We start from the raw sequence: 13,231 nt of genomic DNA on the forward strand, positions 1-13,231 counted from the left end.
GTTCAAGCCTCAGAACTGGCACATATATGCATACACACACACACACACACACACACACACACACACACACACACACACACACACACACACACACACACAAAGCCAAGTGGGGTGGTTCATATCTATAATCCTAGCTACTTGGGAGCCAGTGGTAGGATGAAGGTCCAAGGATAGCACAGGCAAAAGCAAGAAATCTTATCAAAAAAAACTAACAACAGCAATAATAATAAACTGGGGACCTGGCTCAAATGGCACCCGTGCTTGTCTAGCAAGCAAGAGACCCTGAATTTAATTCCCAGTACCACAGGAAAGAAGGAAGGAAAGAAGGAAGGAAGGAAGGAAGGAAGGAAGGAAGGAGGGTGAGGAGGGAGGGAAAGGAGGGAGGGAGGGAAGGAGGGAGGGGTAGGGAAGGATAGGAAAGAGTAGGGAAGGGAAAGGAAAGGAAAGGAAAGGAACGAAAAGGGGAAAGGGAAAGGAAAAGAAAGGAAAGCCACCGTTCCTCTGTAACAGAGCCAGCTCTGAAATATTTCTATGTCTGTATTTTGATGCTAATGATTTCCTTTGCATTTGTTTCACTTGAAAACATGCTGAATTGTCCATAGGTTTCACCAAATGGGGTACATAGAAGGTCAGATTCTAGAGTTCCCCCATCTTTCAGCCATACCCCCACAGTTCCTTATCCCCCAAGTATCTCTGTGTGTTCTCTTGATTGAGGAAAAACTTCAATAGTCAAAACTCATTATGTAATGCTTGCCTTGGCACAACAGTGATTCATACTTGTGAGCCAGCAGCCATCTTAGTGAGAAGCCAGCCTGGCTTCCAGAGTCTCTCAGAGCTCTGGTCTGGAGTTACCAGATCATGCCAGAGGCAGGGTCTCACAGTGAGCCACACCTGTGCTCCTGGGCTTCTATCTGTGCCCTGGAGCACTCAACAGGTACGAGCTGACTTGAGGCGGTTGGTAGCCCATTTGGCTCTAAGTCACCAGACTCAGCTAATAGAAACACAGATTCCAGATGAGCAATAAATCAATTTTTGGTCTAAGTGTAACTTGTGCAGTATTGGTGACACCTATACTGAAAAATCACTTGTTGGTCAGGAGCTGTCTCCTATGGGCCTGTTCTAGGAGAAGCCCCTGCTTGGCCTAGCTGAAAGCTGACCCAAACCCAGACTCTCTATGCCATTACTGCCATTACTACTGCTGCTCAAGGTCTGGACCCAAAGAGGAATGGTTCAGAGTATGGAAGGAAGCCATCGACACTCCTGAAGGCAGCCACAGGCCTGGCGGTCCATACTCCAACTCCTCACACACCATCACACGCTCCATCCTTAAGTTAGAGAACTAGCCTACACTCCAACGCTAAACTCCATTCTAGCTTCCATTTAATGAGTACTATTTGTATCAGGAAACTTCTAACTTCTGCTCTCACAAAAAGAACATTTCCTATTGTCATCTGGCATGCCTACCAGAGACCCAGAACAATGGATCCTCCCAAACTAGCTACCAGCAACCAGAATTAAAAGAATCTTTTCAGAGATCAGTCCTCCATGGAGAATAAGAGTGTCTGGCTAGAGATGATCTTGGCTCTGTACTAATGTTATTGTAGGAATAGCAGAGATACCTATGAACTCCCGTCCCAGAAGCTGGACAGACTCATGGGCCCATCTTCAGGGAAGGAGCAGCTAAGAAAGATCATCACAATCAACAAAATAACCCAGACACATATAGACATGTATCATATATTTTCTCTCATGTGTGAAATCTGGAGGAAAAAATATAATGTGAAAATGGAAAGACCATTAGTGAAGAGGAGGGAAATCAGAGTGATGCAGAAGCAGGAATGGGTAGAAACAGAGAATAAAGTAAGGAGTAAATATAATCAACATATCTTTGATGCCTAAACAAAAATGTCACAATAAAACTCATTATTCTGTTAAAAATAATAATAATAACAAAGGACATTTCCAACCCTGCTCTCTCCAGGCTGCAGCCTTATGCTGCCCCATTCACCCAGGGGCCCTCATTCCACAGAAGCTCCCACAAATCAACCTGCAAGACCACTGTTAGAAAGGACCCACAAACATACACATACACACACACAACCTACACACGCAGCACACAAATACAGAGTACACAAACACACACACAAACTCAGCACATAAACAAGAGCCCACACATACATACACACACAGCACACAAATACATATACACACACACAGAGCGTAAGTGCAGACACGATCATTAAGGGTAGAAAGGTAATCAACCCCAAGAGGCAGACAGAATCCTCAAGCATGGGACAGAACTGGCACACACTAGCTTACCCACCAAGGCATGTGCAGCCCCTCCCCCTCTCTGCACCTGTATTATGCATATGAGCCACACATAGCCACACATGCCCCAGATCTCAACTTGTGTTTATGCACCCTCACACTCTGCTACACACACCCCCACACACATTTCCTGAAGGTGAGGGAACACAGGCAATCCCAGCTGTACCCCCAGCCCCCTCATCTGTGTACTCATTCTGACCCCCAAATGTCAAAGTACTTCTGGGACTCAAGTTTTCTCCTCCTGTAAATGAAAGAAAAAGAGAGAAACAGAGCAAGAAAGAGAGAAGGAAGGAAGGAGGAAGAAAGAATTGGGTGTTGATGGTTCACACCTATAATCCTAGCTACTCAGGAGGCTGAGATCTGAGGATTGTGGTTCAAAGCCAGCCCTGGCGGGAAAGTCTATGAGACTCATCTCCAATTAACCACCAGAAAACCAGAGTGGAGCTGTGACTCAAATGGTAGAGTGCTAGCGTTGAGCAAAAAAGAGCTCAGGAAAGTGCCCAAGCCCTGTTCAAACCCCATGACTGATAGAAAAGAGGAAAAAAAAAAAAAAGAGAAGGCAAGCAAGCAAGCAAGCAAGCAAGAATGAAAGAAAGAAAGAAAGAAAGAAAGAAAGAAAGAAAGAAAGAAAGAAAGAAAGAAAAAGAAAGAAAGAAAGAAAGGAAGGAAGGAAGGAAGGAAGGAAGGAAGAAAGAAGAGAGCGAGAGAGAGAAAGAGGGGGGAGGGAGGGAGGGAGGAAGGAAGGAAGGAAGGAAGGAAGGAAGGAAGGAAGGAAGGAAAACAAAACGATACAACACAAGTATACACAAATAAAGACCTCTGTTTTTTCATATCAGACCAAGCAAGGGGCCTAAAAGATGCATTCTAGAAAGCGAGATTTAGCCTAAGTGGTATCTGCCTGAGGATGGCCCATGAGCATTTGTTAAGCGCTAGCTCTTCCCCCAAGAAAGTGCTAAATGCTTCGTACCCCTTCTTTCCAACCAGCCCAATGGCCTGGAAGGTAGGAACTACTATTTCTGCCCATTTACAGATGAGCAGACTGGGGCTCAGAGGAATTACAGAAATGTCTCTGTGCAGATCCCAACACCTAGCCCCAGGGCTGCCTCCCTCCAACTATGCCCTTACCCACATAGCTGCAGTGCCCCTCCCCCACCGTGCGTGCATGCGCACACGTGCACACCAGACCAGCAGGACATGCTGGCGGCAGCAGTTACACTGTAGAGAGTGAAGTGGTTCCCAGGGAACTCTACCTCCTGCTTCTCCTCTGGGTCTTGTTCTGTTCCCAGACACAGATCTATGTTCCCACATAGATGTCCCCCACGAAGAAGCCGGTCTTTTGAGGACCATAGAGGCAGTTGCCCAAGGTCCTCTTGCTGGCTAGAGACCAGGCTCCTTAGGGTTGGGAAGGTACAGGAATCCCTGGGAGCTCTCTTTCCCCTGCTCTCCTTCAAACCCCTGCCCCAGGAAATAGAACCCGGCCTCACAATGAAAGAACTGGTTCTTCACAATCACAGACAGCCGCACTACCACTCAGCTGCCAAGAGCCCTGGGTCACTCCAGCCCACCCAGGGAGGGTGCAGAGAAGGACCCTGAAAATGCTCCAGGGTGACAAGCCTCTGGGACATTCATAACCCCAGCTAAGGGGGGAGAGGGGGAGACACCCTCTGAGGCCTCCTCCTCTGCTTTGGGGCCTGGCCAGCAGCTGTCTCAGGCTGAAGGCTCTTGATGCCCCACCCATCCACCACCCAGCCAGTCCCTGGGGGACACGCAGGCAGCTTTGATGGAGTCTATCAAAGCATTCTTGTTCTTACAGCTGTTTCCTGGGAGGGAGGGTGGTGGCGGCACAATGCCCCCCACATCTGGCTTAGGCTGGAAGTCAATGCTCCAACTCCAGCTCTGCTGGAGGGACCCTGCCCAGCAGCACAGGGGGAAATAAGTTGTGCGGAGATAATTGAGGACTTGTGACAGTGGGACTGGAAAGGGCCACCATATCCCTGTGTTACAGACAAGGCCAAGGCCCCCTCTGCTCCCGAAAGGTTCTCACACCTTGCCCATGGACTCTCTTGACAGGTCATTGGCCTTGATTCTCCAGGATAAGATGTCCACTAAATGCCAGCAGCATTTATCCCCAAATTATCACCAGACCTGCCAATGCCCTCCAGAGACTAAACTATTTCCAGATCAGAATCTTAGATTTAGAAGGACTTAAAGCCTGCCCATGGTGGTGCACATCTAATAATCCTAACTACTCAAGAAGCGGAGACCTGAGGATTATGGCTCAAAGTGAGACCAGACAGGAAAGTCTGTGAGACTTGTCTCTCCAATTAACCACTAAAAAGCTCAAGTTGTAGAAAGTTTCAGTGAAAAAGCTCAGGGATAGTGCTCAGGCCCTGAGTTCAGGTCCCATGACCAGCCACTTCATACATAAATAAATAAATAGACTTAATGCTGCTTGCTACAGACCTATAATCCCAGCACTCAGGAGGCCGAGGCACAAGGATCTTGAGTTTAAGGCCACCTTGGGCTAGGAGATCCTGTCTCAAAAACAAAAGAGAGACTATAAATAAATGTAAATAAAAAGTAGTGGGAAGGGTAGGGCCAATGGAGAAGGTTTTGGGTTTTTTTTAATTTTTAAGTAAATAAAAAGAACTTAAAAGGTATGGCCTAACCCTTGGGTCTTCCCAGAGGCTCCTTTAGGAACAGATGGTCTAATAAATGTGCCCATGGCAAAGTAGTATGTGCAGGGAGTTTCTGCAAAAGCCTAGAGCCAGGGAAAATCATAGCGGCTGGTGACCATCCAGGGACTTCCTGGAGAAGGGAGAGCTTGAGTTGGGACTTAGGCAGCTTAGGAGAAGGCAGTTTTGAGATGCAAAGTCTCAGACAATAATCAGAGTCCAGGGAGGGGAGTGGGAGAGAAAGGAGAGTGGCAGAATTGGCTGCACTTGAATCTGGAATGTGTGTTCTCCAAGGCCTTCTCCCTCCCACAGGAGGTCCCAGAGTCCAGTGAGCAAGAAGAAAACTGGATGAGGGAGGGGCCAGAAAATGATGGAGACAGAGAATTGTGACATGGCTGGGATCCCAGGGGGGGCAGGCAATCAGGGATGTGTTCTCTAAATCCTCCATGATCAGCAGAGAATGGTAACACAGAAGAGTGATGTGGAGGAAAGGTCTAATGGTGGAGGTTTGTCCAAAGGACTGAAGTCTACCTCTGGATGTGGAGAGGCTGATGATGGCCCAGCCCAGGACAGAAGGGCACCTGCTTCCTCAGGCTCTGACCCCACCCCATGGTTCCCCAAGGTCCATGTGAGCTCATGGTGTGAGGCGCCCCTAATTGAAGGGCAGCCTCTGGGCATGAAGCAGAGCCCTGCCTTCCAGCCCTTTCTCTCCAGAACTTTCAGAGATGCAGAACCATGAGGACCTCGTGACTCAGAGATCTACTTCGCAGACTGTCTCTCCAGTCCAGGTCTGCGCTTCCCTGTTCAGATCGGTCTCCTTCAGAGAAGGGAACTCCTTCCCAGGGTCAGTGCAGAAAATGTGTGGGGCAGGTGCTGCCCACAGGGAGCTTCTGGGATGACCTGCCAGCAGGGGGCGCTGTGGACTCAGGCAGGGCCCACTGTGGCTGGCCACGTGGTGTGGCCTCCACGTGCCTCCAGAGCTATTTTCTACACTAGCCAGGCTTGCCAGCCTGGGCCCTGCAGGGTCACCACCTCCTCGCATTCCTTCTCTCCTCCTCCGCTGAGGAAAAATAAGCAACATTATGCCCATTTTGCAGAGCAAAAGACTGAAATCTACAGGTAGAAAGAATGGGAAGGGCAGTAGACCTGGTGTGACAATTCAGCACGAGTTGCTTGGGGAAACCTGTAGGGCCTTGTTAGCAAATCACTGCCGTGGCAGCTCACACTGTCCCTCAGGCTGACAAAGATACTGTAGTCAGGGATGGAAAGCCCTGGGTCCTGGGAGGAAGGGCTGGTAACTGGGAGCTCACCCAGGCCCTTGTCCATAAAAAGAACAAACAGACAGGAAGGGGAGGACAGATGGGCCATGTGGCTAAGGGCAGAAAGCAGCCAGAGGTGGTGCTGCAGCTCTCTGAGTGAGAGCCCCTTGGCTTCTCTGCTCTTCTTCCACAGACCCAGGCATTAGCAATGCCATGGAGGCCACTTGGTACATCCTCATGGTGTGTCAGGTAGTGGACAAGCTCAACATCCCTCCTGAGAAGGACGACACCCACTTGACAGTAGAAGAAAGGAGGGCTCAGAGAAAGTAGGCTCGGGGACTTTACCTGCTGTTCCCAGCAAGAGTTGGTAAACTTGGATCCCTGTAGCCCCCCTGGTACTGTCTACCAAGCTCTAGGCAGACAAGCATGGAGCCTGGTGTGTGGCCAGGCATATAAGGTCAGGTCTATAGCTGGAAAGGCTTAGCATGGAGTGCAGGCCCTGAGGAAGGAGCCTCTAATCAGAGGCTCCCTAGAGAAGAGGAGCCCTCCAGAGAGGAGGAGAACTTTCCTAAGCAAATGCAAGAAAGCAATCTGGGCCCAGCTTTCCCCATTTGTTCACAGTCTGCACAAGCATGGCCTGCCTGTATCCAGTAGGGGCCACCTAGAAGAGAGGCCCCATGGCTGTGTGCAAGGTGGCCCAGGAGATCTGATGGGCTCCACTAGCTGTTCTTAGAACATGTGAACGGGCTGGGGAACCTGGATGTGGTGGTGGACATGCAGGATCCCAGTCATTTGCGAGGCAAGCACAGGAGGATCACAATTGGAGACTAGCCTGGGCAACTGAGTGAGACCCTGTTTCAAAATTAAAAGAAAATGATTTTTTAAGAAGGGTTACTGGGGGTGAATTAGAAAAGAAGCCCCCACTTCCAACAGCCTCAGCTTTTGTGTTCAGGGTGAGCATGGACAATTTCTTTTGCTGGGATAGGCCGCTGTTCTGCCATATCCAGCCCAGGATCTAGTAAACATGTCACCAGAAGAAGAAAAGAAAAAAAGGGCTAAACTGTTGCTCAATGACAGAGGACTTGCCTAGTACAAAGACTCCACCCCCAGTACCAAAAACCAGTGAGGGGAATGGGCAAAAGAGGATAGAGCTCCTACGTGCTCAAGTGTCCATATCTACCCATAGGGACAGCGAATTCGATTGCTAGATTAAAACAAAAACAAAAAAAAAAACGTGGATGAAGGGGTTGGGTTGAAAGAGATAGCAGAGGAAGATGAAAGAGATGACTCTGATCGAGCCAAGCAGGCAAGTGGCTCACGCCTGTAATCCTAGCTACTCAGAAGACTGAAATCGAAGGATCATGATTCAGAGCCAGCCGGGGCAGGAAAGTGTGAGACTTTTATCTCTAATTAACTACCAGAAAACTGGAAGTGAAGCTGTGGCTCAAAGTTGTAGAACACCAGCCTTGAGCAAAAGAGCAAAGGAACACTGCCCAGGCCCTGAGTTTAAGCCCCATCACACACACACACACACACACACACACACACACACACACACACACACACACACACACACACACACACACACACACACACACACACACACACACACACACACACACACACACACACACGGATGAAGATAACTCAGCTTCTGGCTTAGGGAGAATGACTATGAGCTACCAGGGACTAAGATCTAGCACTTCAGAGGAGGAACACTGCAAGAGGTGCTGAGCCTTGGGTTAGGGACAAAGGGCTCCAAATACAGCCAAAATCAGGCATGCCCTTTGTCCAAATACAGCCAAAATCAGGCAGTCCTCTCCAACTAAAGGAAGCAGTCAAGGTTGACTAGAATTTGAACTTGGTCTGTAGCCCAGAAGGAAAGCACAACAACCAGAGCTAGTCTTGGCTAGAATGTATTCTAGACAATGCAAATGGATTCCCAGATCTGAGCAGCCCACCGGTCGAGCTGAGCACTTGTGCCAATCACTCTCAAAGTGTGTACTCTCTCTGGGAATATTAGTAAACTTGACTCAGGATGTAGAGAAACGGAGGCTGGATGGAGTCAAATGACCTTAAGCCACTGCCCCTAAGAGGTACAGCTTCTGGAATCCTCGCTAGGCCTCCTTCCCTGGGCACAGGACCACAGCCTCTCTGCTCTCTCTGGTTCCTGGGTATCTGCTGCACTTAACAAATGAGGAAGGCAAAGCTGGGAGGTTGGTTGCATGGCACTAGCTTGCTCCACCAGGCCTCTCCTGCAGCCACATCCTTGCTGGTATTTCTGTAGTGTCATGGGCTACAGATGGGCAGCTGGCACACTGGGAGGTAAAACCCTGATGCCAACTCCTGATGGGGGGGGTGAGCTCTGTGAGAGTGGCAGTGTGTCTGTCTGTCTGTGATCCATCTGTCCTTCTAAGGAGCAGTTCCTCTTATTCAAAGAACTAGAGCAAAAGTGACTGGTGAATGTAGCAAGTTGATGTTTGAAGAACTGTCTCCAGGTGTCACAGAAGGAGGCCTCGGGGCAGCTCCATGGCTTGTGCCCCCTCACTCGCTGGGCACAGCCTTAGATGCATTGTCATGCTTTGGCTGGCCTGCTCAAATGTCCCAAAGAGAGACAGAGTGGGGGCTGAAGCCCTCCATTCCCCTTCCACCTGCTGTGGTGACCAGGGCAGGCCCAACCTCTGAACCCCTCAGTCACCCCTCCACTCTCCTGGTGACACCTTCCATGTGCCCCTGGGAACAGGTGGACATGGAGAAAGGTGAGAGAGAAAGGGTCAGAGTTGGGACCAAATGGCAGGGCTGCTCCATTATGGAGGGAAAGGGCTGGCCTTGGCTCCGGGAAGCTGTTGAGAGATAGCAGGCAGGACACAGTGGCTGGACACAGGTAGCAAAGGCCAGCAGGATGGCACAGTCTGTGCCTGGGAGAGCCAGGGTATCATTCCAGAGGCTCTGAGGCTACAAGGCCGGAGCTAGACAGAATTTGGATTGCAGCCTTGGCCCCACAGAGGGCTGGATATGGGGTGGGGGGGATGAACAGTTAAGCACCCCCAAGGGCAAGCAGTTCAGTCCAGGTAGAAGCCTCTTGAACACACAGAGACTTCCTCTGAGGGAGGAGAGAGGGCACAAGCACCAAGCCAGTACTGGCTTTGTTTACTGACCTCCTCTCCTAGCACATAAACTGAGGAACCCATGCTGCCAAGCCAGAATGCAGGCAGAGCCACGGGCTGACATCTAAAGGTCTCCGTTTACCTGTCCAGGTAGCTGGTGATGAAAGCCCCCAAGGCTGTCCCTTCCGAGATGTGCCAGGCTGCAGGCTACAGTGCTGAGAAAGAGAGCCGAGGTGGGTGATGTCACCGCAAGGAGAGAAAGCAAAGCAAGCTGCCGATAACATCGCTGGCCAAGGTGACTCATCCGGGAGATGGGCCACAGCCACAGGGCCATTGTTATTGTGTAGCTGGGACAGGTCCCCTCTGCTCAGCAGAGATCTCAGTACACAGTGTCCTCCACCGCTGGGGAAGTACCCTCCACCCCCTCTTGTCTAGAGCCTTGGCTGTGTGAGTGTGGGGTGTGTGTGATGATCTCCCTCCCCGGTCCCGTGGGGTGCTCCAGGTACCGGCACTTGCTAATAGCACAGCAGTTGTTCCTCCCATGGTTGGACAACTGTCTGTGAAGATGACACCGGATGGCAAACTGCTAACCGCGACCACGTGGCGTCCTCAGAGAGAGTACAGCCTGTTCCTGCAGCCTCGGGCACCTGTAGGTAGACCTGCCCCCATGCCCCACACCCCACTCCCTCAGGCCCTTGCCGAGGGCCCAAAACTGTTTCATCCTTCCCCATCCCTAGGGGCACCATGTACTGTTGTGCAAGTTGAGAACCGGATAACTGGGCAGGACACCATCCACTAGGCAGTGTGTGTGCCAGACCACATGGCTGAATGTGGTCCTGCCCCTTCTTTTTTTCTAAATTATGTATTTATGCCTCTTTCTAGAATGTTCTGGTTGGTTTGCATTTCATAAGTCTATCCTCACACCAACCTTGCATGCTTTTCCTCTACCACTTGACTCCATTCATTCATTCAAAAAAGAAAAATAGACTCAGGAGGCCGGGATCTGAAGATCCAAGTTTGAAGCCAGGCTGAGCAGAAAAGTCCTTGTGAGACTTTTATCTCCAATTAACCACCCCAAAACCAGAGGCAGTGCCGTGGCTCAAAGTGGAGCAAAATTGCTCAGGAACAGCACCCAGGTTCTAAGTTCAAATCCCACCAAAAAAAAAAAAAAAAAGGTTGAGTTTATGCCAGACACTGATCTTTCAAGTTTGCACTCTACATTGAGGAGAGGAACAATGAATAACTCAATACATAACACTACAAGTGACAGTAAAAAGCCAGGAAGAGAATCAAAACAGGCAGAGGGCGGAAGGGGACAGGCTTGCTTCAGCCGGGGCTGTCCCTGGCTTTTCTGAGGAGGTGGCTTCTACACGGAGGTTCCCAGCAAAGGCCCTCCCTCCAGGCTCCTGATGCCAAATTCTGTAATCCAGCAGAGTTCTGCCAGCAGCCTGTGGCATAGCCTGGGGCGCACACCTTCCCACACAGGGAGTCCATTTCCTCCTTGGTAAACAGGAGTGCCTCAGATGGCTCCCCTAGCATGAATTCACACACACACACACACACACACACACACACACACAAACACGGTAAGCAAAAGGAGCTTCAGTCAGGAGCTTAGGCTGGAAAGCCAGCTGGGCTACCTCTGAGCTGTGTCATCTCAGGCAGGTGATGCAGCCTCTCAGAGCCTTGTTTCCTTACCTGTAAATGGTGCCTATGAGATCACCTGGCACAAGATAAGGGTTGCGTGGATTATTTCCCAGGCTGCATTTGGGGAAGGTGGGGTGATAGAGTTGGGTGAAAGACCCAAAGATGGTTCTAGTCATGAAAGGAACCTGGGCCAGGGGAAAGTGAGTGAGAGTCCTAAGACTCCTGCGGCCACGCGGAGGAGCCAGCCCCGGGCACCCTGCCTCTACCCATCAGCCAGGCCAGGCAGAGCCCCTGACATTCACACCGCAGCTCAGCTCTCAACTTCCTCTGGGCAGCAGCTCAGGCATGTTCAGGCCGCCTGCTTTCCTTTCTCTCCACTCTCAAATCTACCATGGGGTAACAACTCTGCTCCCAAGGCCCAGGCAAGGGGGTACAAAGTCCCTTGAACCCTGCTGGGCACTGAAAACCAGCAGGTAGGTATCTCAAGTGTCCATGTGGCAACCACAGCATGAGTACCAATAATCACACTGACAGGCCACCGGGTCCAGTACTGGTCAGCCCTGACCTCACCCCATGCTAATCCATCATGATGTGAGGACTTGTTCTTTCTCTTTCTCTTTTTTTTTTTTTTTTTGGTGCCAATCCTGAGGCTTGAATTTAGCACTAGGCACTGTCCCTGGGCTTTTGTGCTCAAGGCTAACACTACCACTTGAGCCACAGTTCCACTCCCAGCTTTTTTGGGTTCTTAATTAGAGATAAGAGTTCTGCCAACTTTTCTTCCCCAAGCTGGCTTTGACTGTGATCCTCAGATCTCAGCCTCCTGAGTAGCTAGGATTACAGGTGTGAGTACAGTCTGTGTGTGTGTGTGTGTGTGTGTGTGTGTGTGTGTGTGTGTGTGTGTGTGTGTGTGTGTGTTGGGGGGGGGCATGAGGCTTGAACTCCAGGCCTGGGCGCTGTCCCTGAGCTCTTCAGCTCAAGGTGCACACTCTACCACTTGAGCCACAGCACCTCTTCTGGTTTTCTGGTGGTTAATTGGAGAGAAGAGTCTCACAGACTTTCCTGCCTGTGCTGGCTTTGAACCACAATTCTCAGATCTCAGCCTCCTGAGTAGCTCGGATTACAGGCGTGAGCCACTGTTGGCCAGTAGGACTGGGAGTTTGCATGGCCCTGGCAGGTCACACTGGGCCCTCCTGGTACTAGAGGTAGAGACAATACCAGCACTGCTGTTATTGACAGCTTTGCTGCCGTGGGGACTGTGCTGAGCACTTTGCAAGGAGAAACCTAGTTCACCCTCACAATAGCACTGCAGAGCAGAGAGGCAGTGGGACTTCTCCAAGATCACACAGAACTGGCACTGAACCCCAGGTCTTGGCTCCCAAAGCCATTCATTTCCCTCAAGCCTGGATTGAAGAGAAGGCAGCAGGGGGTCCCTGAGCATGGGTCTGGGGGGTGGGGTTGTGCTGAACCCCACAGGCCCTGGGGAGCCACGGTGGGTTGTTTTTTTTAGCCTGTTCCCCGGGCCTGGCCACCCACGATGCTGGGTGGAGCCAGGGGGAAGCAAAGGGGCCCCGCGGAGGGCTGAACCTGGAAGCTGCCACAGGGAAGTGGTTTTGACGTGAGAAGGCGAAACTCATGCTTCCTCCACAGACGGTGCCGGGCGCCCTGTGTGGGGCACAGAGCCCGAAAAGTAGAAGTTCAGGGGCAAGGAAGGGCGGCCACGAGCACAGCCTCTTCCTGTGTCCCCTGCGCCCTGCAGGGCCCGCCTGGAGCCTCTGTGTGCACGAAGGTAGCGGGAGGCCCCTGGGTGCGTGCGTGGGTGCAGGGGCCTGTCCCCACCCCCACACTGTGGCAGCCGCAGAGGACAGGACGCCCTGGCTCTAATCTGCACCCTGCGGGCCTCAAAACCACAGACACGTCAGCAGCACGTGTGTACAGCTAGGTGGGAGGTGGGCCACGCGGCCCGGGGTGCAGGTGGGCCCCAGTGCGCATGTGTACAACCACCTGGGGAATGCAAACGCATCCCTTCCCCCCCCCCCTCCACCCAGGAGCTGTCTGAGCTTTGGGATGGGGAAGCCCCAATTCCACCCACAAGGCTTCTCTCCACTTCAAGCTCCCTGTCCTCAGGAAGCCCCAGTTCTTGTTGGGGGACCCTTAGAGAAGATATATTCTGTACCCTGTATCCAGGCAGTGGGGGCTGGGGGGGGCAGAGAAAAAA

At 51.2% G+C, this 13,231-nt stretch overlaps 1 long non-coding RNA gene across 1 annotated transcript in view; it reads right to left on the reverse strand.

Moving 5' to 3' along the window:
• LOC138829026 (uncharacterized) overlaps positions 1 to 9,572 on the reverse strand; it is a 34,144-nt gene extending 24,572 nt beyond the window's left edge. The window contains exon 1 of the long non-coding RNA XR_011372472.1: positions 9,512 to 9,572. This is a non-coding gene — a long non-coding RNA (uncharacterized lncRNA). The remainder of the gene's footprint in view (positions 1 to 9,511) is intronic.
• Between the last annotated feature and the right edge of the window lie 3,659 nt (positions 9,573 to 13,231).

This window comes from Dipodomys merriami, unplaced genomic scaffold (assembly GCF_024711535.1).
Source record: "Dipodomys merriami isolate MVZ:Mamm:240054 unplaced genomic scaffold, mDipMer1.0.p SCAF_17, whole genome shotgun sequence".
In the NCBI taxonomy this organism is placed as follows: Eukaryota; Metazoa; Chordata; class Mammalia; order Rodentia; family Heteromyidae; genus Dipodomys; species Dipodomys merriami.